We start from the raw sequence: 27,184 nt of genomic DNA, 5'->3' as shown, positions 1-27,184 counted from the left end.
GTCTGTCGGTCTGTGTATCTCCAGTTCTGCTGAACCGATTTTGATGAAATTTTATATGTAAGTTTATTTCCACCATGGCACGGATTGATCAAAATTTATAATTTTGGGATATATCAGGCCTCGGGAACTGCAGTTTTTTGTTTTATATTTTTGAACATTTTGAAGAAAATATTCAATCGATTTTCTTGAAATTTCACATATAAGCTTTTCTCGACCGTCCGCAAAAATTCCTAACTTTCGGAAGAAATCAAGCATCAGCAACTGGATGTTTACTACGAGCCAAATATACATGTTTGTGTATATAAAGGAAATAATCAACCGATTTCATTGAAATTTAATATATGAATTCCTCATATTAAAGCAATGAACATATAAATTTTTTGGAAAGATCAGGGCTCGAAAACTGATTTGCGGGCTGATTTTACATTTTTACCATATCTACGGAACGAATTGATGGAATTTCTTGAAATGTGATATTTGAGTTCTGCTTATTACCAAAACTAAGAACGAAACTGTACTAAGAGCCAAATTTACATTTTTCTAATAAGCTTACTAATGTCCTAAAAATTGGAAAGAAGTATTTAACAGACATTTTTATAATATTCTGTAACACTTTCATTTAACTAGATAATACACAATGCGGTCGGTTATGTGCTGACCACACCAGATTTTTTTTTTTAAATTCACTGGAAAATGCTTCATTTAGAAATGCAATCTAACCACAAAATTTGCCGTCTTACCTCAATATTATGTTATGTTTATGTTTGTTATGTTATCTGATCATTGGTGCAGTGGTTATGGCACCGGCCCTTTAACCGAAGGGTCTCGGGTTCAAACCCCGGTCAGGTCACTATAAAAAATTATATTCAATATTATATAACTTAATATGCAATACTAATAAATATTAAAAAACAAGTAATTTTCAAATATTCATAATATTCGATACTAAAAACTAAGAAAAATAAACAGTAAATATTAATAACCTCAAATAATTAATATAAATAAAACTACGGCAGGCTAGTCACCTACCTAGCTAACTCTCTATGACTATAAGAAACTAGGGCATGATAGATATCATGCACTAGCCCTATACTCCTCCTAGGAGTGTAGAAGGAAAAAAAAAAAAAAAAAAATGTTTGTTATGTTAAGAAACTTGCTCTAATTTTTAAAAGTTCTATTGATGAGGAAAATAAACACTAACCAAATAAAAAACATTAGTAAATTAAAAAACAAGTTTTTAAAAAGTAAGATAAAGACTACTTTACTAAGCGTAAATTCTTCTTCTTCTTCTTCTCGGCGTCACAGTCCTGGGTGGACCAAAGCCTCTGCAACTATTGCCTTCCAACGATCTCTTTGTTTCGCTATTTGTGTGTAATTGTTAACTTGCATTTCGCGTAAATCTTTTTCTACTGCTTCTAGCCATCTTTTACGTGGGCGCCCGCGCCCTCTGTTTCCTTGGGGTATACGACTAAAAGCTTTTTTCACGGCTCTCTCTTCTGGCATGCGAACAACGTGTCCTAACCATTGTATTCTTTTTGATTTTATGAAACGTATTACATTTTGGCCATCAATTAAACTATCTAGTTCATCATTATATCTAATTCTATAGGTTCCATCTTCCATCCTTATTGGGCCAAAAATCTTTCTTAATATCTTACGTTCAAAGGAGGCAATCATATTTGTGTCTGTGGATTTCAGAGTCCACACTTCGCAATTATATGTGAGAATTGGTCTTATAAGTGTTTTGTACATTCTCAATTTTAAGCTTTGCGTTAGAAGCCTGGATCTGAACAGTTTTATATGGGCAAAAAAGGCTCTGTTTGCAGCTTGAATTCGTTCTTGAACTGCTACAGTAACGTCTTTTTGGTTACTAAAAATCATTCCCAAATATTTAAATTCTTTTACAGCTTCAAAGCGCTGATTTCCCAAAATTAAATCTTGACCTTGTCTGGTTGATTTTGTTCGCAGCATATATTTAGTCTTCTCTGGGTTAATATTTAGTCCAATATTTTTTCCTTGCCTCTCTAATATTTCGAAACTGTTTTTTAGTTCATCTAATTTTGTACTTACTAAGCGTAAATTATAAATAGAAAAAGCCGTCACGATTAAATGTTTAAACTGTGGCATGTTCACTTTAGGTAGCCGACTTTTTACTAAAATTCATTGTATTTTACTAAAATTAATTTAAATATTTTATTACACTGTTCTTATATCATAGATTTATAAATGCAAATTTATTATATGCTAAATATTGTACATTTTCAGGTGTAAATAGATTGCATGACTTTTTGTTAAACTACTAACAAACATACTATCCTTTCTATACGTACCCTTATAAATTATACATATCTAGCTATTCCTATAATATAAAAAAGTTTTATTTTTTTTTATATTTATTAGTTTTTCATGCTTTATAAATTTAAATTTATATGCATCCTGCTTTGGAAATTGCGGAAAAAAAAATCATTTTAAAATTATAAAACGAACAAAACCCAATGCACAATATTATACATATGTACATATACATAAAATACAAATATCAGAGTTAAAGTCTGTTGTGCATGTATTTTATATACAAAGAACTAAATAATATACTCTTAGAGAAAAGTGAACTAAAATGTTTTCTTTATTATAAGATTTATGTTATAATACTTGTAATCCTATGGTACATATTGAACCTATTTATACATTATTTTTAAATACATTAATATACTATTATAGTAGGAAGAAAAATTTGAACCGAAAATAATTTTGTAATATTGAAATAATATCTATGTATACATATGTATATGTATATTGCATAAATTATTCATATGGGAACGTTTACAAAATATTAGTGAAATAGGTAATATATACTTACTCTTGTTTTTTGTTAAAACTTTGAAGGTGAGAGAAAATTCTAGAACAAAACGCAAACTTCTACTTTACATGACGTTAATAACACATTTTTTGTATTTACATTATAATTCAATTAATAACATATTTTGTTAAGCTTACAGTCAATATTCTTCAGATTGTCAAGAGAATGTAGTATGTACATATTTAGAATTTAGTATACTATGTATATATAGTTGTAGTTATATTTGGTTTAGTAAACAACCCTTGTAGTTAAAAAAGTTATGTAAAACTTAAGTGTGTAGAGGTAGTTTTACAAATTTTTAAAAAATTTATAATAGAATTTGCAAGAATTTTCAGTTATTGTAAATTGGAAGATTATATTCTAAACCATCATTCTGTGAAATTTAAATGCTGCGGGCGTGGCAATCAAAACGAGTTAGGGGAAAGCTAAATGCAAACCATTTCTCAAACAGCCTCATTTTTATACCCTGCACCTTCATGAAGGGAATATTCACTTTGGTATGGAGTTTGCAACCGCTTGAAGGAGTCGACTCCGGTATGAGCATTCTTGCTTAGCGTAAAATTCTGCGTTGATTTAAACATCTTCTTCCGTCCGATTGCGCGATAACTCAAAAACGAATAATGACATCGATACCAAATTTTCACAAGTTTTTCTTTTCTACCAAGCACGGCGGTTATTGTAATTTGACCAATTCGAACAACGAGTTCGGGTAGCTGCCATACAACTTAAAAGGGTTCTTTTTAAATATTTTAAAAACTAGTAGAGATATTAATATCAAATTTTGCAAATTACATATTACATATGCTCTAAGAATTTTAATGGAATGCTGCCATACAACTCCAAATGCTAATTCTATATATTCTATATATTATATATTATATATCATGTAACTTGGCAATCATGTGTCCAATTGTAGATCACATATGTCCTTGAAGTTTTGATGAAATGGCTTGGCATATTTGAGTAGCTGCCATACAATTTGAAAAAAGAAGTTAAATATTCAAAAAAATAAAAAAGTTAGGTTCATGAAACTTGGAAATTGAAAGTTGTGTGTTCAACGTTAAAACATGTCTGTGCAGTTTCTATCGATTGATTTGGCAGGTTCGAGTGCTTGGTATACAACAATAAAAGCTAGTTCCAAATATTTCAAAAATAAATTTATTAAACATAAAAAAGTTTCACTTGCATATCTCTCATACTTTAGATTTTAATGACATCTAACATTTGGATTTTTAAAACCCTACTCCTTAAACTATTTACTAATAGAATTTTGTATGAGATTATTCTTCAACCAAAAATAGTGCGTGCTCATAAAGACTGTATATTTCAAGACTTACAAGTTGAAGATCTTATAGGGTTTTGAACATCTGATGGTGAAGACAAGCCAAAAAATTAGAACAGAGAAAAAAAAAATAAAAAATTTTCAATTGAACCACTCCCTCACCGTCTAGATGAATGTACAGTTATTCATCCTTAGGTATAATAACTCAGTTTTATAGACTAGAATACACAAAATTAAATATACATATACAATATTACGAATATACAATGTTTTGTACGTAACTGCTTGCTTACATATTTAATACTAGCATGTTTGATTTGCCAGAGGCATCCGTCATTTTTTTCTGATTATTTAGTCGGTTTTTCATACACATACTTTCAAAAATTCAGTAAATTAAGAAACAACAATACATTGTACATATATTGCAGCATCTTGAGAAGTAAGAAAATCAAATCCTTATTTTTAAAGAAACTCAATAATTAAAAGAGCTATAAATTTTGATTTTTTCTTCTTCAGACAAATAAAATTTATCATTCTTGTTATTTAACTTAAAAAAAAATACGATGATTTCAAAATTTTCATATTGGAATCGATGACCGTTAGCGGCAAAACGTGATTTTAGGTTCTCTCAACGCTAACGGTAAACTACGCTTCATTCTGGGAAGTCTCCCAGAATGAAGGAATTTTGATAATTTAAGCAAATATTGCTTTTCTAATTCATAATGAAAACATTACTTACCTATTGATTTATTAATTAGCTTATATATATGCCTGTTGATTAAGTTCTGAAAATTAAATGAAAAGAACGAAAGTTTAATTAAATACTTTTTTTAAATTTTAATTAAATCTTTTTAATTATTTATTAAAATATGATCAATGCGATAATATATTTAAACATAAATAACATTCATAAATACGAATATGTACATCGAAAATGATTTTCAAGGTTTATTTAATAAGTAAGTCATTTTTTTTTGGCCCACAAAACAGTTATTAAGCTTTTCAAAACCCTTTCATCTGTCATAGCTTCGATTTCACATTCCGAAGCGATACGTAGTCCAAATCCTATTAAAACAAAGAAAATTTTTTTTTCAGGATTCGTCACCCATGAGTTGGCGATTTATTGTACGTAACATAGTACAATAAATCGTACGTAACATAGTACAATAAATCGCCAACTCATGGCGATAGAATACTAAGCACGTATATTGCTTTTCAACATTCAAATAAAGGCACACTAAAAACTTTTTTTTATTTCTCTTTTATTTTACACTAAAAACTGACATCAGATTCAAAAGCTTACGTTACCCTTTATTACTAAAAGAAATTAAAAAATATCTAAAATAACTTAAGGAATTGCAATAAAAGATGAAATTATTAAAATTTTAAAGAAAAATTTTAAATTATGACAAGAAAAACGACAGCGAGTCCTTGTTTACGAGTCTTTGTTTTCGTTTATTTATTTGTATTTTTTTTTTATTTGTATTTTATTTCTTAAGATTGTTTTAATTTTATTAATTTTAATAAAGATTAATTTAAATAAAATTTGCTTTTTAAAGCAAATTACGTTAATTACCATTAATACTGAATTCGCACAATTTTGAATTGAATAAATACATATTTTCCTGTAAATCAATATTACAAAAGAAAAATTAATTTTGATTTTTTAGGAATTATGTATTTTTTTTTTATTCCGACTTTAAAATAATTTTTTCAATCAAAGTTTTTGGATTGCGGCAAAATTTTTAATGTTAATCGAATATGTCCGTATGTATGTATGTATAATGAATATTTTTTTACTGATTTTACTAAATTATCAAAATTCTAGTGTTTACCATTCTAAGTGTAACTGTTTAACATAAGGTCTTCACATCAAAAAAAAAGGACTTAGAAAACATTTTTCAAACATAGCACAGATCGCAAAAATTTTATGCACCTTACATTTAAGAGATGGATTTACATAAACGAATTTTTAATATTTCTCTGACTGTAAGTAGCTTATTAGTTCGGCTCAGGTTTTTGGTATTTCATAGTCCACATAATTTTCATTGGCTTTAGAGAATTTTTTCAGATTCTATAAAATATTGTATTAGTAATATAAAACGAAGCTGTAACTAAGTAGAAAAAATATTAAATAATTTACATACAAAAAGAAGAACCTGATTTTCTTTTCTTTATCAGTCTGTCGGTATATAATATTTTACGAATACGAGTACATTACGTAACTATGTTTTAAACCTCTTGCGACTTAATTACATTTATGTATTTATTTACGTTATTTATGATGCAATTTTGTCACACAGTTTAAAGAATAATACGCAGAGTAATGAAAATGTTCCCAATATCCTTTAAACTACAGATATACAACTTTTTAGTTGGTGCTAAAGTGCTTATTAATTTCACTCTGTACGTCCGCCGGTCCGTGTTTACAAAACTTCTACACCCTTGAAGATAGAAAGCTGAAATTTAAAACCACGGTTCGGGTGGCTGCCATACAACTCCAAAAGAGAATTTTTTATATTCGGAAAAATAATAAAGTCAGATTCATGAAACTTGGCAGTCATGTGCCAAATTATAAGTCAGACATATTTCTGAAGTTTTGGTGGGATTGCTTGACCGGTTCGAGTAGCTCTTATACAACTTCTTAACTAATTTTAAATATTTGGAAGAATAATAAAGTAGATTCAAGAAACTTAGCAGTTGTGTGTCCAGTTTTAGGTCAGACATATGCGTGAAGTTTCTATAGAATGGTTTCACAAGTTCGAGTAATTCCTATACAACAACCTAGTTGCAGGGTATAATCAAATCGGTTTATACCGACGGAAATGTTTTTTCTTGTTTTATTAACGGAAACAACGGAATCTTTGGAAGGATTTTATGCAAGGTATTTATTATTGCGGATTTAAAAAAATTCTTGCTGCATGTTCACGACCACTACTGTTGACCTAATTAATAAGTAAACATAAATGTGTTGACGTGAATATCTCAAAACATTGTTGTTTGTATATAAGTGATCAACGGATTGATTTGGCTTAATACTTGCAATAATAAATTCGTTAGTTAAAACAAGCCGATAGCCTATTTAATTTAATGAAAATATTTTCGAGATTTCTCTGTTTGATTTTTTTTAAAATTGTCATGCTTAATCAATGTCAATATCGCAAACTTTGACCATGACATTGAAATTATAAAGCATTTATTAATGAAAAACATTTATTTACAAATTTCTTGTTATTAAAAATTTCTTGTTATTGCAAATAAAAGTTTTTTGCCAAAAAAAAATTATATTTTTTTGCAGCCATTGCCAGCATTTCCACGCATTCATTTTTGAAATCATTGGTTTTTCCCCCAAACTTTAATTTTATCGCTGTCTTATGAAATTGTAATTTTATTCATAATTTTACTAAAAACAAGAATATGAAATAGACATTAAATGTGCCTTTGAACGCATTCCTTTTCTAAGACATGTTAGAAAAATATAAAATAATCCTAAATTAAGTGCCCCTAAAATCTGTGATATTTTGCAAGATTAGTTTAAAATAAAATGTAATCCCCAAAAAATTACGAATGAAACACTGATTTACACAGTAGAACTGTTAGAAAAAAGCAAGAAAAACAAGAAGGTACGATTAGAGTTTGCTCATCGATACATTTTGAAAGATTTTTCGTTTTGGAAAGATGTATTATTTACCGATCAAAACAAATTCAATATTTTTGGGTCGGCTAAAAAGGTTAAAGTTAAGTAAATAAATATCTGAAATTACAGTAAAACACGGTGATGGTCATGTGATGAACTGGGGTGCTTGTACAGCATCAGGAGTAAGTAATTTTTATTTTATCAAGAGAAATACGGAGAAATATCAATATCTAGACATATTGAAAAATATTTTAAAACAAAGTGCTAAAAACTAGAAATTGGTGATATAGATTGCATACCTACCAGGACAACGACTCGAAGCATACCGCTACAATAGTAAAGAAACGGCTATTATACAACTGTCCAAAATCAATAAAAACTCTGCCGCAATACCCAGAAGGCTTATAGAAGGAAAAAAAGAATTTCCAGAATATACAAAAACTCATCTCGAATCTACCCCAAACTGTTTAAAAATGATAATTAAAGCAAGAGGTTCTGTTACTAAATATTAAAAGCGCAATATAATGCAATATAATGTTATTTTTTTGCACATTTAATAAGTGGACCATTTTGATTGTGATCTAAAATTTATCAGCGAAATATTTATGAATTGTTATTTAGTGTGTTTCTATTATATTGAAGTTTTTTTGTTAAAAATAAATTTATGTTCTAACCACTCAAACTTTTGTATTCAAATTTTCTTGGTTTCATATACATTTAATAATTGTCTTAAAGTGGACTTCACTGCGAGTCACTGTACGTTTTCCTCAAACCACAAAGGCAAAAACTAGCCAAACCTTTTAACACATTTTTATCGTTTGTATTGTTAAGAAATAATGGGGTGAGATAAAGACTCAAGCATATGTTTTGATCAGCGTCGCATTCTGAGTTTTTGTTTGGACGGACAGACGATTCCAACGATTGCTCAAAAAATAATTGAGCTAAGATCACTAAATTTTCATAAGTGATTTATTATAGTTAAAGCTAGAGTCCTATGATTAAGGTACTGGTCATGTAGCTACCATACAACCTTAAAATTTATTTGGCTTTATCCCAGAAATTATGCCAGCTATAGTATTGAAATTTCGCAAAAGGGAATATAATATTATTACGGCCATAATGTTAGATTAAAGTCATTGAAATTTCTTGGCTAATTCTGGTAGCTGTCTCATAAAACTCTCAAAAATCTCATATAACTCTCATTCCACACTCCAATAATTTTTTTTCTTTTTTTTGTTTTCGAACGTATGTTCGAAGGGTATACTAAATTTGCCTTACCGTTTGTAACGCTAAGAAATAACGGTGTTAGATATAGACTCAAGTGTATGTTTTTGATCAGGGTCAAATTCTGAGTTGATTTAGCTTTGTATGTCCGTCCGTCCGTCCGTCCATCCGTCCGAACGATAACTCAAAAACTAATTGAGCTAAGTTCACCAAATTTTCACAAATGATTTATTGTAGTAAGTGCCAGAACCCTATTTAAATTGGACGTGATCGGGGTACCGGTTCGGGTAGCTGTCATACAACTTCAAAAGTTATTTGGCTATATTTCAGAAACTATAAAAGTTATGATATTGAAATTTCACATAAACGAATATATTAGTAGGGCCAATGTTACTCATGAAAGTCGTTGAAATTACTTGGCTCCTTCTGGTACCTGCCATACAACTTCAAAAGTTATTTGGCTATATCACAGAAACTATAAAAGCTGTGATATTAAGACTTCACACAAGTGAATATATTAGTAGGGCCGATGTGCTTGATAAAATTCGCTAAAATTTCTTGGCTCTTCTTGGTAGCTGCCATACAACTTCAATAGTAGTTTGGCACAACCGGAATTTGGAAAAACACATAGTACTGAAATTTTGCATAAATTAATATGGTAATACGTCAACTTTAAGTCATAGTCTGCCTCATAGTTAGTTATGGCACATTAGTTATTCGCACATAGGATAACAAATTCGTACGGGTATCACAGAGTTGACAAGGTCAACTCTATTTTTTTTCTCGTTTGTGTTAAAAATTCTGCTACTCTCATAGCAGAACTACTTTTAGTAAGCCATAAAAATTTTAATTCTCATAAAGTATTTTTTATAAGATGTCAACTCTTATGGAATTTTGTTCTTAAAAAATTTGCTTTATAAGTCTAGTACGGCCATTTTTGTATTGTTATTTTTCCTTATCTAAATTTAAACCCTAATGAGACCGAAAATTCTTTTTTTGGAAGGAAGTCCGAAAAATATTTATTGTACAGATATTATTAAATTAAAACTAATGAAATGCAAAATTATAGTTTTATTTGAATATAATAAAACTTTAGTTGGAATTTATGCACATTAGTATATTTATTTTTTGCTTAGCAATTCTTAAATTTCAAAATTTATACATATGAAAAAAAAAGAAATAAGATATTATAGGGTTAAAAAATATGTATAAAAATTTATTAAATATTAATTATTTTTTTTCGAAGTGCAATCAACTTTTATCAATATAATTCTAATGCCAGCAACTTTTTAACTTATAATCATGGCAAAAAAATTATTTTAATTTCCCATATTTATAATTTTATTATATTAAATTTTTGAATACAAATATGTACGTATTGATTACATCCAGTGTTCCCACTTGGAAAAAATGTAACCAAAATGTATCCAACCTCATAAAGTAGAATTTTTATACCACGCCGTCCTATTGTTTTTTTTTTTTATTTGTAGTAAATTCTTTAAGAAGTCACATACAACTTCTATTATATTTTAAATGTGAAAGTTAAGGTCAGAAAAAACATATGCATATATGCCTTCTGTAGTTGTTGAACTATGTGCTAAAGACAATTCACCATTAAAACAGAAAAATTTTAAAAATATGTACAGCCAATGTATTTTCTATTACAACTAGCTTACTCCAAAATATTTCTGGTAAGTTCTCGTCTAAATGTTCTACATTTGAATACAGGAAGGGACAGCACTCGTTTAATAAAGCAGATTTCTTATTTTCTTCTAGTAAATTCAGAAATCTGCTTAGAAAGGCCAGCAAATAACACTTTTTAAAGATAAAGCAATTTCGCGTTTTAATATTAGCAGCATTTTAACAGTTTTGTAATATTTATTCAGTGTTTGAGAAATAAATGTATCCATATTTCAGCAAAATTTTGAAATGTAGCCAATTTCGGCATTTTAGCAGACTTGAGTATCTTTGTATCAAAGCTAAATATTAAAGCAAAAAATGTATCCAAATGGATACAATTGTATCCAAGTGGGAACGCTGATTACATCTCATATACGTAAACATACGAGTATGTACGTACTCGTATATTTTGCTTCATTTTTATTAAAAAAATAATTATTAAAAGCGAAATAGATATATTTCCTATAAAGTTCAGAGTAAGACCGACATATTTATTCCACAATGTATTTCTTTCTCCTTCTGGTAACACCATTACAAATGGCTTGTGACAGTTTTCGTAACTCTCATACTAGTTTTGGTATGACAATTATATTAAAAACTCTTTTAATGGGAGCATAACTCTCATTACAAAAATTACTAACTCTAGTAATTGCGCTCTTTTGTTCTTATAAAGATTTCACTAGGGTCTTTAAGTATTCTACAAGGCCGAAAATATAAGAGTAATATTCTTTAAGAATTATCAACATAGCTCTCAAGAAATAATGAGATAAAAATTGTTACTTGGGATAGGATACCAAATCGGTAACACCCAAGTTTCGGTAACACCCAGAACTCAAATATCAAATTTCAAGAAATTCCATCAATCCGTTCCGTAGATATGTTAAAAAATATAAAATCGGCGCGCAAACCAGTTTTCAAACCCTGATCTTTCCAACAAATTTATGTATATGTTCATTGTGTTAGTTTGAAATCGGAAGATTTATCGTGGACGGTCAAACAAAGCTTATATATGATATTACAAATAAACATGTTGAATGATCAAAAATGTATAACCGGCTCGCTAAAAAGTGCAGTTCATATAAAATGCCGTGACATAGTCGAAATAAACTTTCATATAAAATTTCATCAAAATTGGTTCACCCGAACTTGAGATACACGCGTGCACACAGACTGACAGATCTACAGGTTGCTAAAAATAGTTTATTTACACTTCCCTACCATAAAGAAGAGCGTTCCCACCCATATTGTATACACAATGCGGTCGGTAAAAAATAAATATTGCACACTTTGATTTCAAAATTGCTAAAACTTGGAGCGATTGATTATTGTCCTAATTAGAAATGTTTTGAGCACAGATCTGTCGCAAATAAAATTTATTATTATATAATAAAACTAGTAAAATTTTACAATTTCGCTAATGAAAATTCAGAAGGTCTAGTGAGAAATTTTAATTGAATTTCTTTTATTACAACAGATATCGTAGCCATTTTCTACTCTGAACCTTGATATATAAAATTGTAAACTTTACATTAATAAAAAAAATCACTCGCTCAAATACATCACAAAAATCTGATAAAAACTAAATTGAGCTCACGTTAACTTTATCTAACTAAGAGTTCAGAACATATTATTGCAATTATTTGCTATAATATATTTATTTAAATTTATATTTATTACTACATATATCACAATAAGCAATACGCTGAAAAGTCTCAAGTTCAGATGAACAACTGTGTAATAAAAAAAAAAAAATTTGATGTGGTCAGCACATAACCGACCTCATTGTGAATTGTCTAGTTAAATAAAAGTGTTACAGAATATTATAAAAATGTCTGTTCCAATTTTTGTGCTATACCCAAATTCCCTGAAATGCTCGCCAGTTAGTTTCGGTAACAACCAGAACTCAAAATCTAATTTCAAGAAATTCCATCAATTCGTTCTGTAGATATGGTGAAAAATGTAAAATCGGCCCGCAGACCAGTTTTCGAGCCCTGATCTTTCCAACAAATTTACATGTTCATTGTTTTAATACGAGGAATTCAAATATTAAATTTCTATGAAATCGGTTGATTATTTCTCTTTATATACACAAAAATGTATATTTGGCCCGTAGTAAACGTCCAGTTGCTGATGCCTGATTTCTTCCAAAACATAGGAATTTTCGCCGACGGTCGAGCTGAGCTTATATATAAAATTTCAAGTAAATCGGTTGAATATTTTCTTCAAAATGTTCAAAAATGTAAAACAGGCCCGCTAAAAAGTGCAGTTCCCGAGGCCTGGTATATACCAAAAGTTGATCAATCCGTGCCATGGTGGAAACAAACTTACATATAAAATTTCATTAAAATCGGTTCAGCCGAACTTGAGATACACGCGTGTACACACAGACCGACAGACCGACAGGTTGCTAAAAATAGTTTATTTACACTTCCCTACTATGGAGAAGTACGTTCCCACCGAAAACTCGATATGCAAAATTTGTTGCCATTACATAACCTACCTATTGTTTACACAATACGGTCGGTAATAAAACTAAAAATTTAAAATATGTACATGCATTTTTTTTTGTAAATCAATATTTCATAAAAAAAATTTTAATTAACGAAATAATTAATTCATTTTAATCTGAAAGATTGCCAACTATTTTAAAATTTTGGTGAAAAAAATTTGTTGTTTTTATATACTTAAATTAATGTTGTGTGTATATCTATCAGGCCACCAAGAAAGTAAATTAAAAATAAATACCAAATTTAAATGGATTTCAATTAAATTGGGTGTCGGAAATTATTTGGGTGAAGGAAATTGATTAATATTTTTAACTCTATTGGCTCCACATATTTTTTTATATTTAAATTTCAAAAGAATCGGTTGGCAAATTCCGTCTGGAAAATACACTTAAAGGAAAAAAAAATTGCAAATTTTTAACGCAGCCAATCTTTCTTGAGCTAAAGAGCAAAAAGTTTTGAAAAAGAAATTAAATTGAAAAAGGAAATTGACAAAAAAAAAGTTATTATAATCTAGACCGCTTTCAAACCCATAATAAAAAATCTGATGTGGTCAGCAAATAACCGACCGCAATATGTATTGTCTAGTTAAGTGAAAGTGTTACAGAATATTATAATAAAGTTGAGTCAAATCAATGGTTTGTATTGTAGCACTTTTCCCTTCAACAAGTAAAAATACTGCTTTTAAATACAGTCTATGTTATTTTCATTCATAATTAATTAAAATTAGTTTATTAAATAAAATTTTCACACTATTAAAATAAAAATATGAAACTATTTCTTGGATTGTACATATTTCGGATGAACGATTTATGCAGTCTTTGAAACTTTAAAGCAAAAATTACTTTAAAGAGGAGTTAACATAATGCTTGATTTTAAGGGTGAATTGTGTGAGCTAAGAAAAATAATTATATTTTTTAATGTCATGAAATTTAACTTTAGCTTTTTTCGTTTATAGAAATTTGAAAAAACTTTCGGTTTTGTTAATAAAAGGTGTCAAATATTCAAATTTTACAAATTTCGAGGGGCGATAGCTTGAGAGGGGGTGGAGATGGAAAAAAATTTTCTTCTAACGAAATGAACTATTTATTAGTGTATAACAGCTGTTAAAATTTCAGGGGTTTACTTTTATAACCTGGGGTTTAGGAGAAAAACGTCATCAAAATTTTGGAAAAAACGGATTTTAGATAACGGTAAATTTTAACGGCCATTTTGCATTTAAAAAATTTAAAAAATGCATATTATATAAAAACTACAATAAATAGTTGAAAAATAGCATTTTTAGGGTTTTGGTGGGGTATAACTTTTAGAGGGGGAGAGATAGGTGGGAATTTTATTCTACAGAAATAAGTTTCTAGTAAAGATCAGCTTTATATCTTTAAGGATGTAACAATTTTCTAAGCAGACACACGGACAGATGGACGGAGGAACGGACAACCGGACACAGTGAAACTAATAAGGACGTTTTTTCCAATTTTTTTTTGCAAAAGTGCTAAAAATGCTTGTTAAATACTTCTCTCTAAGTTTTAGGGCATTAGTAAGCTTATAGTTAACATACCTAGAAAAATGTAAATTTGGCTTTTAGTAAAGTTTCGCTTTGTGCTACCCGAATTCCGTGAAATGCTCGCCAGTTAATTGCGGTAACAACCAAAACTCAATTATCAAATTTCAAGAAACTCCATCAATTCGTTCCGTAGATATGGTAAAAAATGCAAAATCGGCCCTGAGATCAGTTTCCGAGCCCTGATCTTTCCAAAAAATTTGTAGATTCATTGATATATACGAAGAATTTAAATATTAAATTTCAATGAAATCGATTGATTATTTTTCTTTATATACTCAAAAATGTATATTTAGCCCGTAGTAAACGTCTAGTTGCTGACCCCTTCTTCGAAAAGTTAGGAGGTTTCGCGGACGGTCGAGCGAAGCTTATATATGAAATTTCAATAAATCTGTTGAATATTTTTTTCATAATGATCAATACTGCAAAGCAGGCCCGATAAAAAGTACAGTTCCCGAGGCCTGAAATATCCCAAAAGTTGAGCAATCCGTGCCATATTCGAAATAAACTTACATATAAAATTTCATTAAAATCGGTTCTTAAAATTAAAAAATTTCAAAAAATTTAAAAAATTTCAATCGGAAAACTTCGGAAGCATTAAGAATTGTTTTTATAACTTTCTCCGATTGCAATATTTCGGAAATTAAATTGACCGTTGATGGCCTGATAGATATAATATATCAATATGAGACATTACTTAATTATTTTGTAGTACAATGTAGTCTACTCTCAAATGAATTTATAATTTATTCATAAAATTTGTTTAGTTCGTATTATTTTTAGAAATTAATGATTAGATTGAAAATTATAAGTACACTGAAAAATTAAAAGTTTGTTTATAGATTGAATTTGTTTCAAAAGTATTTTATTTTCAAATAATATAGTTTTTTTTAAGTTTTAAATTTATAATTTTTATAGTTTTTGTGAATATTTCATCAATATAGATTATATTTTTAATATAAAGAGCAAGTAACCCTATATGACAGAAAACATTATTAAAAATTCTGATGTGGTCAGCACATAACCGACTATGTATTGACTAGCTAAGTGAAAGTACTACAGAATATTATAAAAATGCCTGTTAAATACTTCTTTCAAATTTTTAGGGCATTTGTAAGCTTATAGTTAACATACCTAGAAAAATGTAATTTTGGCTCTTAGTAGAACTTCGCTTTGTGCTGCCCGAATTCCCTGAAATACTCGCCAGTTAGTTTCGGTAACAAACAGAACTCAAAAGTCAAATTTCAAGAAATTCGTTCCGTAGATATGGTAAAAATTGTAAAATCGGCCCGCGTGCACACACATAACGACAGGTTGCTAAAAATAGTTTATTTACATTTCCTCACCATGGAGAAGTGCATTCCCACCGAAAACTCGATATGCAAAATTTGTTGCCATCACATCACCTATACACATCACCTATTGTATATACACAATACGGTCGGTAATAAAACAATTATTTGATATTATCCCACTAAGATCAATATTGCATTCTTTTTGTAATTCATACAATTCAATAAAGTTGGGTCAAACCAATGGTTTGTATTGTAGCACTTTTCCCTTCAACAAGTGAAAATACTGCTTTTAAAATACAGTCTATGTGTATCCACCATTAAAATTATTTTCATTCATAAACGAAGCTATTTCTAGGATTGCATATATTTAGAAAGAACGATTTATGCAGTCTTTGAAATAAAGCAAAAATTAATAAAAAGTGGGTTTAACATAATGCTCGATTTGAAGGGTTAATTGTGTGAGTTAAGAAAAATAATTATATTTTTTAATGTCATGGAATTTACCGTTAGCTTTTTGTGTTTATATAAATTTGAAAAAGCTTGCGGTTTCGGAAATATAAGGTGTCAAAAATTCAAATTTTACAAATTTCAAGAGGCGACAACTTGAGAGGGGATGGAGATGGAAAAAAATTTTCTTCTAATGAAATGAATTATTTGTTAATTTCTAAAAGACCCTAAAATTCCAAGCTTCTAGAGGCTGGGCTCTAGATGATAAACGACATCAAAAATTTGGAAAAAACGGACTTTAGATAACGGTAATTTTGAACGGCCATTTTGTTTTTCTAAAGTTAACCTATAATATACCGCGCTAGGGAAAGCAAGCCACTGCGTTTCTGCGTTTGCAAAATTTGAAAAATGCTTATGGTTTCATTGCACTAAATAGTTAAAAAATGGCATTTTGAGTGTTTTGGGGGGGTATAACTTCTAAAGGGGGGGAGATAGATAAAAATCTTGTTCTACGGAAATAAGTTTCTAGTAAAGATCAATGTAAGTATTAAATTTCAGCTTTCTATCTTCAAGGGTGTAGAAGTTTTGTAAACAGACACACGGACAGACGGACTGACGGACGGACGGACAGAGTGAAACTAATAAGCACTTTTTTTCAAAAAATTTTTGGAAAAGTGCTAAAAATGAAAGGAAAAATTTATGTGGTGAACATAAAAACCACCGCATTTTCCGTTACGAAAACGCGAATAATAGTTATACCTTAATAGTATACATATATTCCAACAAATTTATTCTTACTAGAGAAAGTATTTCATAAAATTGTCAAACACTTCTATAAAATTCTAAATAAATTTGATTCTAAGCCTGGATCTGTTTCTTCTTTGTTGTGAATCCAATTTTCCTAAAAAAGTTTGCTAGTCAGTTTAATTACCAATTTTTAAGAAATGGTATAAATTCGTTCCTTCGATTTAAAAATTGCAAGCAGCATCGGCCGTTAAACAAAATTGGGTTCGTAAGTTGGTTGTATTCAGAAAAACATGTAGGCTCATTATTTCAACCAACATAGTTGAAACATTGAATTCCAAACAAGCCTCATAATTGATGGGTACAATGCGGTCGGTAGTAATATTAAACATATCAGAAGTCCTTAAATAATATTGAACAATTTATTTGTGACAGAAACTCTTAAATAAACTCTTCAGGGTCAACCTGCAAAGAATTAAATGTTTATCACTAGTTTCTATCGAGCAAACTTAAAGTTTCGAAAGACATACAGCTAACTCTAGGAAACATAAGGTAACATAAGATTATAAAAAATAATACATAATCCCTTTAAATATTTTTTTTTGGAATAGAATTTTGTGAAATTTCTATATGTAACGTAACGTACTTTTGAACCACTAGCTGAGTATATTAATAATACTACCGATATTTATTGATATTATGTGGAAAATTAATTATTTCATCTTTTCTGCAAATACAAAATGCGCATTAATTCTAAGAATCTTTAAATACCTTTTGTAAAGTATGAATGTATTTCTAAAATATAGTAAAAAAATGCTTGCAAAATACTGCGAGTAAACTCTCAAAATTAATAAAAATCCGCTTCAGGATCTGCACTTACATATATACAAAATTTTTCTGGTATCAATGTGCTTCATTTTTTATACAAATAATTTTATTGACTCATTTGGTATCTGAAATAGACAACCAATTACAAATTACATAAATAATTCTAAAAGTTTTATGTGATTTTTTAATTTCGTGAGCTTATTGACACGAAATAAATATTTACATATATTGCAAGCGTGCATGGGTGCCAATAGCTATTTACATAATATAAGTATAGTTGTCAAAATAAATTTTATTGTGAAGTGAAAGCATATTCAATAATTTCTAAGTTGTTATAATGAAAAATTTAATATTGTTGCAACGCTGCAAATATGTTATCAAAAATTAAAAAGTAAATTTGAAAACAATCAACAAATGCACTTTAAAAGCAGAAGAATGAATCGCCACCATAAGTAAGAAGAATAAAGATTTGCATGAAAACGGTAACTTCTTTGAACGCATTTTTAGGAAAACTTAAAGTGCGTTTTTTTTTCGAAAAACATACTTATGTTTTGATAAACCTCTAAACAAAATCATCTTATGGTTTCATAGATTAAATTACTTTTTACCGACCGTATTTTGTATACAATAGGTAGGTCATGTGATGGCAACAAATTTTGCATATCGAGTTTTCGGTGGGAATGCACTTCTCCATAGTAGGGAAGTGTAAATAAACTATTTTTAGCAACCTACCTGCGAGCATTTCAGAGAATTCGGGTAGCACAAAACGAAACCCTACTAAGAGCTAAATTTACATTTTTCTAGGTATGTTAACTATAAGCGTACTAATGCCCTAAAAATTGGAAACAAGTATTTAACAGATATTTTTTTTGTGGCACCCAAGATGAGGCCACATGTACTACGATTGTAGTTTTATAGCTCCAATGACAATTTTAATTTATTTTTGTCTTTTCCCTGTTCTACTCTTACAATTTCACTTCTTGTGTAGTAAAACCATTTCCAGTCCAAAAAATTTAATATACAATTTCCAATAAAAATATTCCAATTTACAAAACTAAAATTTTGTAAGTAGAATATAAGTTCTACTTCTCCTTCGATCATTTGTTATACCTTTCCACAGCAGAGAAAATGCAAATTTTTGACAAATCACCGAATCCCAACTTGTAAATTAGACAGGTGTCAAAATGTTGAATGACATACTTTTAGATAAATAACCCGTTGTGTAAAAGCATTTTTTCTTTTACTTCTGGTTTTGTTTTTCTCCTATTTAGAAACAATATATATTATAAGCAGTAAGCAAAATTCGAATAAAATAATTTTTTAAAAATCTTAAACATTTTGTGCAATTAAATTTTAAAATAAACTTTTTAAATAAAATTTTAATTTCAAATTTGTATAATTCAGTTTAAACAAGTAAAAACGTTTTAGTTGGTCTGAATAATAACCTACACCTTGGCGATCTAAGTATAAAGACTTTTTTTGAAATATTTAGAATTAGCTTTTATCATTGCATGGCAGTCACTCGAACCTATCAGAAAATTCCACAAAAAGTGCACGTACATGCCTGATCTATAACTGAACATATGACTGCCAAATGTCATAAACGTAACTTTATTATTTTCCCAAATAAAGAATATAAATTGGCTTTTTGAGTTGTCGAACCTATCAAGTCATTCCATAAAAACTTTGAAAATAGATTTGGCCTGTAATGGGACACACGACTGTCAAACTTCATGCGGCTAGCTTTGTCATTTTCCCGAATATATAAAGTTAGCTTTTGAAGTTGTATAAAAGCTACCCGAAGCACTGAAGCCATTCCATTGAAATTTTTAGATGACAAGTAAAATATAATTATACACATGTGTTGAAAATTGCATATTTATATCTTCATTAATTTCCGAAATATTTATTATAAAAAACCCCATTTGAGTCATATGGCAGCTGCACAAACCCGCTGGCCTAATTTATTTTTAAGTTATCGCGCAATCGGACGGACGGGTAAACAAGTCTAAATCATGAGCAAGAATATATATATACATGTCTATACCGCAGATGACGCCTTCAAGAGGTTACAAACTTCACACCAAAGTTAATATACCCTTCCCGAAGGTGCAGGAAAAAGAAAAAAATCGATTTTTCGGTTATTTGTGTTAAAATATTCTAATACACTAATATGGAAAATTTTTAAATTCATTACGTTACGACAATATTTTGCTTGAAAGTTCCGTGAAAGTTCTGTTACTCTAACAGGATGCCGGTCTTTTAGTTTGTGTGTGCAATCATGTATCTGAAATTCGGCTAAACCTTAAAACGAAATTCTACTGAGAAATTTACACTTTTCTAGGTATGTTATCTAAAAGGTTGTTAACTTCCTTAAAATTAAAAGAAATTGTTCAAAATGCATGTTCATAATATTCTGCAACACTTTGGAATGATTTTGGAAAGATCAGGGCTCGGCAAACAAATTGAGGGCCAATTTTACATTTTTACCATATCTACGAAACAGATTGATGGATTTCTTGGAATTTCATATTTAAACTCGGGTTGTTACCGAAACTAACTGGCGAGCTTTTCAGGGAATTTGGATGCCACAAAATGAAACTTTATCAAGAGCAAATTTGCACTTTTCTAGTATGTTAACTAAGAGCTTGCTAACGCACTAAAATTGAAAAAAAGTGTCTAAAAGGTATTTCTATAATCTTTTATAATATTTTCACTTAACTAGACAACATACATTGCGGTCGGTTATGTGTATCAGATTTTTATTTAGTTCTTGTCGCATAACTATCTTTTGTATTTAACATCTCATATTTTCAGAATATAGAATGTTTAATTTCACACAAAATGAAGCAGAACGCGAAATGAATTAACGCAGCTATTCCAAAAATAGTGAATAGGTCAGAAAATTAGAATACATATAGATATTTAATATTTTAGAGTTTAGACAATTAATTCCTAGTGACTTTCCATCGTGTAATTTTTCTATTGAAGTATCTAACGTGCATTAAATAAATTAAAAGAATTTCATCATATATGTAATCTCGAAACTGTTTTATAAATTGCTGATTTTTATGTAGTTTAAAATTTGATATACTGGTATAATGTATGTGTAGCTTAGAATTCTACTTCACCTTACAAGTGATCTACTTTCAATAATTTTATAATGAAAATTTCAAATGTAAAATTTATAATATTCAAAATGTAAAAGAACTAAATTCTTCCCTTAATTGAATTCCTTTCTTTTCGTGGATAAACAAAAATGAAAAATTAAATTTTTTTTTTATTACCGACCGTATTGTGTAAACAATAGGTAGGTTATGTGATGGCAACAAATTTTACATATCAAGTTTTCGGTGGGAATTCACTTCTCCATAGTAGGGAAGTGTAAGTAAACTATTTTTAGCAACCTGTCGGTCCGTCGGTCTGTCGGTCTGTCGGTTTGTCGGTCTATCGGTCTGTCGGTCTGTCCGTCTGTCGGTCTGTCGGTCTGTCCGTCTGTGTATCTCAAGTTCTGCTGAACCGATTTGGATGAAATTTTATATGTAAGTTTATTTCCACCAAGGCACGGATCGATCAACTTTTGGGATATATCAAACCTCGGGAACTGCACTTTTTAGCGGGCCTGTTTTACATTTTTGAACATTTTGAAGAAAGTATTCAACCGATTTACTTGAAATTTCATATATAAGCTTTTCTCGATCGTCCTCAAAAATTCCTAGCTTTTGGAAGAAATCAGGTATCAGCAACTGGACGTTTACTCCGGGCCAAATATACATTTTTGCGTGTATAAAGAGAAATAATTGACCGATTTCATTGAAATTTAATACTTGAATTCCTCGTATTAAAACAATGAACATATAAAATTTTTGGAAAGATCAGGGCTTTAAAACTGATTTGCGGGCCGATTTTACATTTTTCACCATTTTGAAGAAAATATTCAACCGATTTACTTGAAATTTCATGTATGAGTCTTGCTCGACCGTCCGCGAAAACTCCTAACTTTTAGAAGAAATCAGGTATCAGCAACTGGACGTTTACTCCGGGCCAAATATACATTTTTGCGTGTATAAAGAGAAATAATTGACCGATTTCATTGAAATTTAATACTTGAATTCCTCGTATTAAAACAATGAACATATAAAATTTTTGGAAAGACCAGGGCTTTAAAACTGATTTACGGGCCGATTTTACATTTTTCACCATTTTGAAGAAAATATTCAACCGATTTACTTGAAATTTCATGTATGAGTCTTGCTCGACCGTCCGCGAAAACTCCTAACTTTTAGAAGAAATCAGTCATCGGTAACTGAACGTTTACTAAGGGCCAAATATACATTTTTGTGTATATAAAGAGAAATAATCAACCGATTTTATTGAAATTTAATATTTGGATTCCTCGTATTAAAACAATGAATATATAAATTTTTTGGAAAGATCAGGGCTCGAAAACGGATTTGCGGGCCGATTTTACATTTTTCACCATTTTGAAGAAAGTATTCAACGGATTTACTTGAAATTTCATAAATAAGCTTTGCTCGATCATAAGCAAAAATTCCTAACTTTTGGAAGAAATCAGGCATCAGCAACTGGGCGTTTACTACGGGCCATTATACATTTTTGTTTATATAAAGAGAAATAATCAACCTATTTCATTGAAATTTAATATATGAATTCCTTATATTAAAGCAATGAACATATAACTTTTTTGGAAAGATCAGGGCTCGAGAATTGATTTGCGGGCCGATTTTACATTTTTCACCATATCCACAGAAAAAATTGATGGAATTTCTTGAAATTTGATATTTGGGTTCTGGTTGTTACCGAAACTAACTGGCGAGAATTTCAGGGAATTCGGGTAGCACAAAGCGAAACTCTACTAAGAGCCAACTTTACATTTCTCTAGGTATGTTAACTATAAGCTTACTAATGTCCTAAAAATTGGAAAAAAGTATTTAACAGACATTTTTATAATATTCTGTAACACTTTCATTTAACTAGACAATACGCAATGCGGTCGGTTATGTGCTGACCACATCAGATTTTTTTTTCATAAATTTATTTCTTTTAACCGCAGTCGAAAATTCTATTTTCAATAGTGTTTCATCAAAAACATTTACCAAAAAAAATCCATCAATTAGTTCCGTAGATATGGTAAAAAATATAAAAATATCAGCCTCCAATTTGGTGGCCGAGGCCTGATCTTTCCAAAAAATGCATAGATTCATTATTTTAACACCCGAATTTAAATATTAAATTTCAAGGAAATTGGGTGATACGCAAAGATGTAAAATTGGCCCGACATCCAAAATTTAAAGCCATCAAATAACCTATCTCATTGTATACAATACGGTCGGTAAAAACAAAAGTTGTATGAATCAGAGTGACAAAAAACTCTTAAGATCATTCATTCGTATGAGTAATATAGAACTAACACGTTCAACTGTACTTTTTCTCGTTTTATTTAAAATTTTTGCTAATAATACCACCGTCTGCTGGGAAAATTGGAACAAATGCCACAACTAAAGAAGTGAACCAATATGGAGAAAGAGAAGCCGTGTAACCAAACGAAAAAAAGTAACCAAATTTGATGCGAAATTACCACAAGTGGCACCTTAGCGATACATCGTTGCCTTATAAGATAAGATGCCTTATGTTGATCTGCAAGAGCAGAGAAACTGCTGAGCGACTTAAGACGAAGATCTTCATTTTTACTGCGTTGGATGGAACGATACAGAAAGCGGTGGAAGAAGAAGAGGTCTACAGTGACTTCTGACAAAAATGGGTCGAAGAAGTAAAGGGCTACATCGATGTTCGCAATCGACTTACCAACATACAACAATTTATGAAAAGAGGCTATTAACAAAAACGTTTTATATATAACTGCCCAAAGGATCTTAGACCGATTAGTATACCTCATTCTGCTAAAAATCCTGGAAAAGCTGTCACACGCATACATATCGGGACAACTTAGATTCAAGTCTATTGTCCCCAGCATAACATGCTAAAACAGACTTGAATCTAAGTCTAGTCTTTTGCACTAAAGTATCTGCTAGAATTTGCGTAAAAAGCCTTAAAATGTAGAAAATGTTCAAATATTATTATAAAATAATAAAAAAGCCTAATTCTTCGGCTTGGGTTTCCATTAACTTTAATGAAATGGAATAAAATGAATGAAAAATAGCATTTTTGTTTTATTAAACTTTGATATTATATTTTTTTTACTTCTTTAACTTTAATACTATATTTATCATTTTTACCGACCGTATTGTGTAAACAATAGGTAGGTTATGTGATGGCAACAAATTTTGCATATCGAGTTTTCGGTGGGAACGTACTTCTCCATAGTAGGGAAGTGTAAATAAACTATTTTTAGCAACCTGTCGGTCTGTCGGTCTGTCGGTCTGTCGGTCTGTGTGTGCACGCGTGTATCTCAAGTTCGGCTGAACCGATTTTGATGAAATTTTATATGTAAGTTTATTTCCACCATGGCACGGATCGATCAACTTTTGGTATATATCAGGCCTCGGGAACTGCACTTTTCAGCGGGCCTGTTTTACATTTTTGAGCATATTAAAGAACATATTCAACCGATTTACTTGAAATTTCATATATAAGTTTTGCTCTTCCGGCGATGAAACCTCCTAACTTTTGGAAGAAATCAGGCATCAGCAACTGGACGTTTACTACGGGCCAAATATACATTTTTGTGTATATAAAGAGAAATAATCAACCGATTTCATTGAAATTTAATATATAAATTCCTCGTATGAAAACTATGAACATATAAATTTTTTGGAAAGATCAGGGCTCGAAAACTGATTTGCGGGCCGATTTCACATTTTTCGACATTTTGAAGAAAATATTCAACCGATTTACTTGAAATTTCATATATAAGCTTTGTTTGACCGTCCGTGAAAATTCCTAGCTTTTGGAACAAATCAGGCATCGGCAACTGGACGTTTACTACGGGCCAAATATACATTTTTGTGTATATAAAGAGAAATAATCAACCGATTTCATTGAAATTTAATATTTGAATTCCTTGTATTAAAACAATGAACATGTAAATTTTTTGGAAAGATCAGGGCTCGAAAACTGATCTGCGGGCCGATTTTACATTTTTCATCATATCTACGGAACGAATTGATGGAGTTTCTTGAAATTTGATATTTGAGTTCTGGTTGTTACCGAAACTAACTGGTGAGCCTTTCAGGGAGTTCGGGTAGCACAAAGCGAAACTCTACTAAGAGCCAAATTTATATTTTTCTAAGTATGTTAACTATAAGCTTACTAATGTCCTAAAAATTGGAAAGAAGTATTTAACAGACATTTCTATAATATTCTGTAACACTTTCACTTAACTAAACAATACACATTGCGGTCGGTTATGTGCTGACCACATCAGATTTTTGTTGTATTATACTTTAATACTATATTTTAATACAATAGAAAGATCTTTTAGTTTCTCTTTTGCTTGTACTGATTTTTTTTATGTACTTTTATTTCAATACTGTTCAATAAATTGAAAGGTCACGATGATATCTGCGATATCATTTTATTCTCGTTCACAATCAATATAATCAATACAATTTTTCCGTATTTTAAACCTTAAACTTGTTAATCCATATGTATGCAAAGTATGCTTGTAATGTTTTTTAAAATTTTCTTTTATTAAAAATTTCTGTTTTTCTACTTTTAATTTGCTTTTAACACATATATTTTTGTATACATATTTAAATGTATGTTTGTATTACAGTGACGATAATATTTAAAAATTTTATCCTGTAGAATTGAATATAATTTATTTTTTGTTCATTTATACGTAATAAGTGAAAAAAAAAATGATTAACTCAGTACATAACCGTGTAGTTTTTTTTACTTTTTCATTATTATTAAATCCAACAAATCGTCTTATGTTAGGAAATTTATTAGGTGAAACCGTTGCGTAAGAATAAGAAAATGTCCTATAAATGCATATGTATTTATAAATCTAAAAAAACTAGTATGATTGTAATTAATGAACCTAAAAATATATAAATATAGTTGTTAGTAGAAGGCCAGTTACTAACATTAGAATTTTCCCCATAATTTTAAATTGATATAATTTATAAAGTTAACTCACATATTATGCATTTCCATCAAAATCAGTTTAGCCGAAATTTAGATACAAAATTACACACTCAACAGACAAATTGACGACGTCTTGCTTGCAATAGTTTAATTCTGCTCTTTCATTACACTATAATGCGTTTTCTCGATGTAAAAAATTTAATGCCAAGATAATACTTCTCTTATTATGTATAATTGCGTTTTTTTAAAAGAAAAAATATATAAATTACTATAATTTTTTCTATCGATTGAATGCAAAAAAAATCTGATGTGGTCAGCACATCAGATTTTTTAAGTGTTACAGGTTACTATAAAAATGCCTGTTAAATACTTCTTTCCAAATTTTAGAGCATTAGTAAGTATTTTCGATTAATTCTAGAGGTCATCAAAGAGCATACCTGTGCGTTCCAAAAAAGAATTAAGAAACTGTATTACCATGATTAATAAACCAATGCTTATTTTAGTCATACATATATATTTTAAATTTATTAGATTCATACTAAAACACTACTATCAAATTTATGGCGTGAAAAAGTTAAATAAAGGGAAATTATTAAAAAAAAATATCCTTCTTGTTTTGTTCCCCAAAAAAATTAGAAAAAAAGTGCTTATTAGTTTGACTCCTTCCGCGTGCCCGTCCGGCTGTCCGTGTTTTTTTTACCTACACCCTAAAAGATAGAAAGTTATATTGTATATTATGTAAAAAGAAATTACTTCAAAATTATTTCCGTAGAAGAAAAACCTACCTATCTCTTCCCCCTAAAAGCCCATCAAAGTCCTAAATATACGATTTTTTGAATATTAATATTAATAAAACCACCAACATTTTTTGAATTCTGCAAATTCAGAAAAGTAGCGGCTGGCTTCTTCTACCGCAGAATAGCATATTTTTTCGTTTCCTTTTCGTTCTTATCCATTTTTTCAAATTTTTGACACAGTTTTTCTCTGCAATATACTCTGTGGGAGTTTGAATTTCCGATAGCTTTCAGGTAATATACTATAATAAATATTTA

The 27,184-nt window shown here is 29.7% G+C and overlaps 1 long non-coding RNA gene across 3 annotated transcripts in view; it reads right to left on the bottom strand.

Annotated features, from left to right (window-relative positions):
• Positions 1 to 4,750: 4,750 nt before the first annotated feature.
• Positions 4,751 to 27,184, bottom strand: part of LOC129614994 (uncharacterized) — a 131,520-nt gene continuing 109,086 nt past the window's right edge. For all 3 annotated transcript variants that reach the window (XR_008697426.1, XR_008697428.1, XR_008697425.1), the window contains exon 4: positions 4,751 to 4,927. This is a non-coding gene — a long non-coding RNA (uncharacterized LOC129614994). The remainder of the gene's footprint in view (positions 4,928 to 27,184) is intronic.

This window comes from Condylostylus longicornis, unplaced genomic scaffold, assembly GCF_029603195.1.
Source record: "Condylostylus longicornis isolate FDR11 unplaced genomic scaffold, ASM2960319v2 ptg000135l, whole genome shotgun sequence".
NCBI classification, from domain to species: domain Eukaryota; kingdom Metazoa; phylum Arthropoda; class Insecta; order Diptera; family Dolichopodidae; genus Condylostylus; species Condylostylus longicornis.
This window is presented reverse-complemented; position numbering and strand designations above follow the sequence as displayed.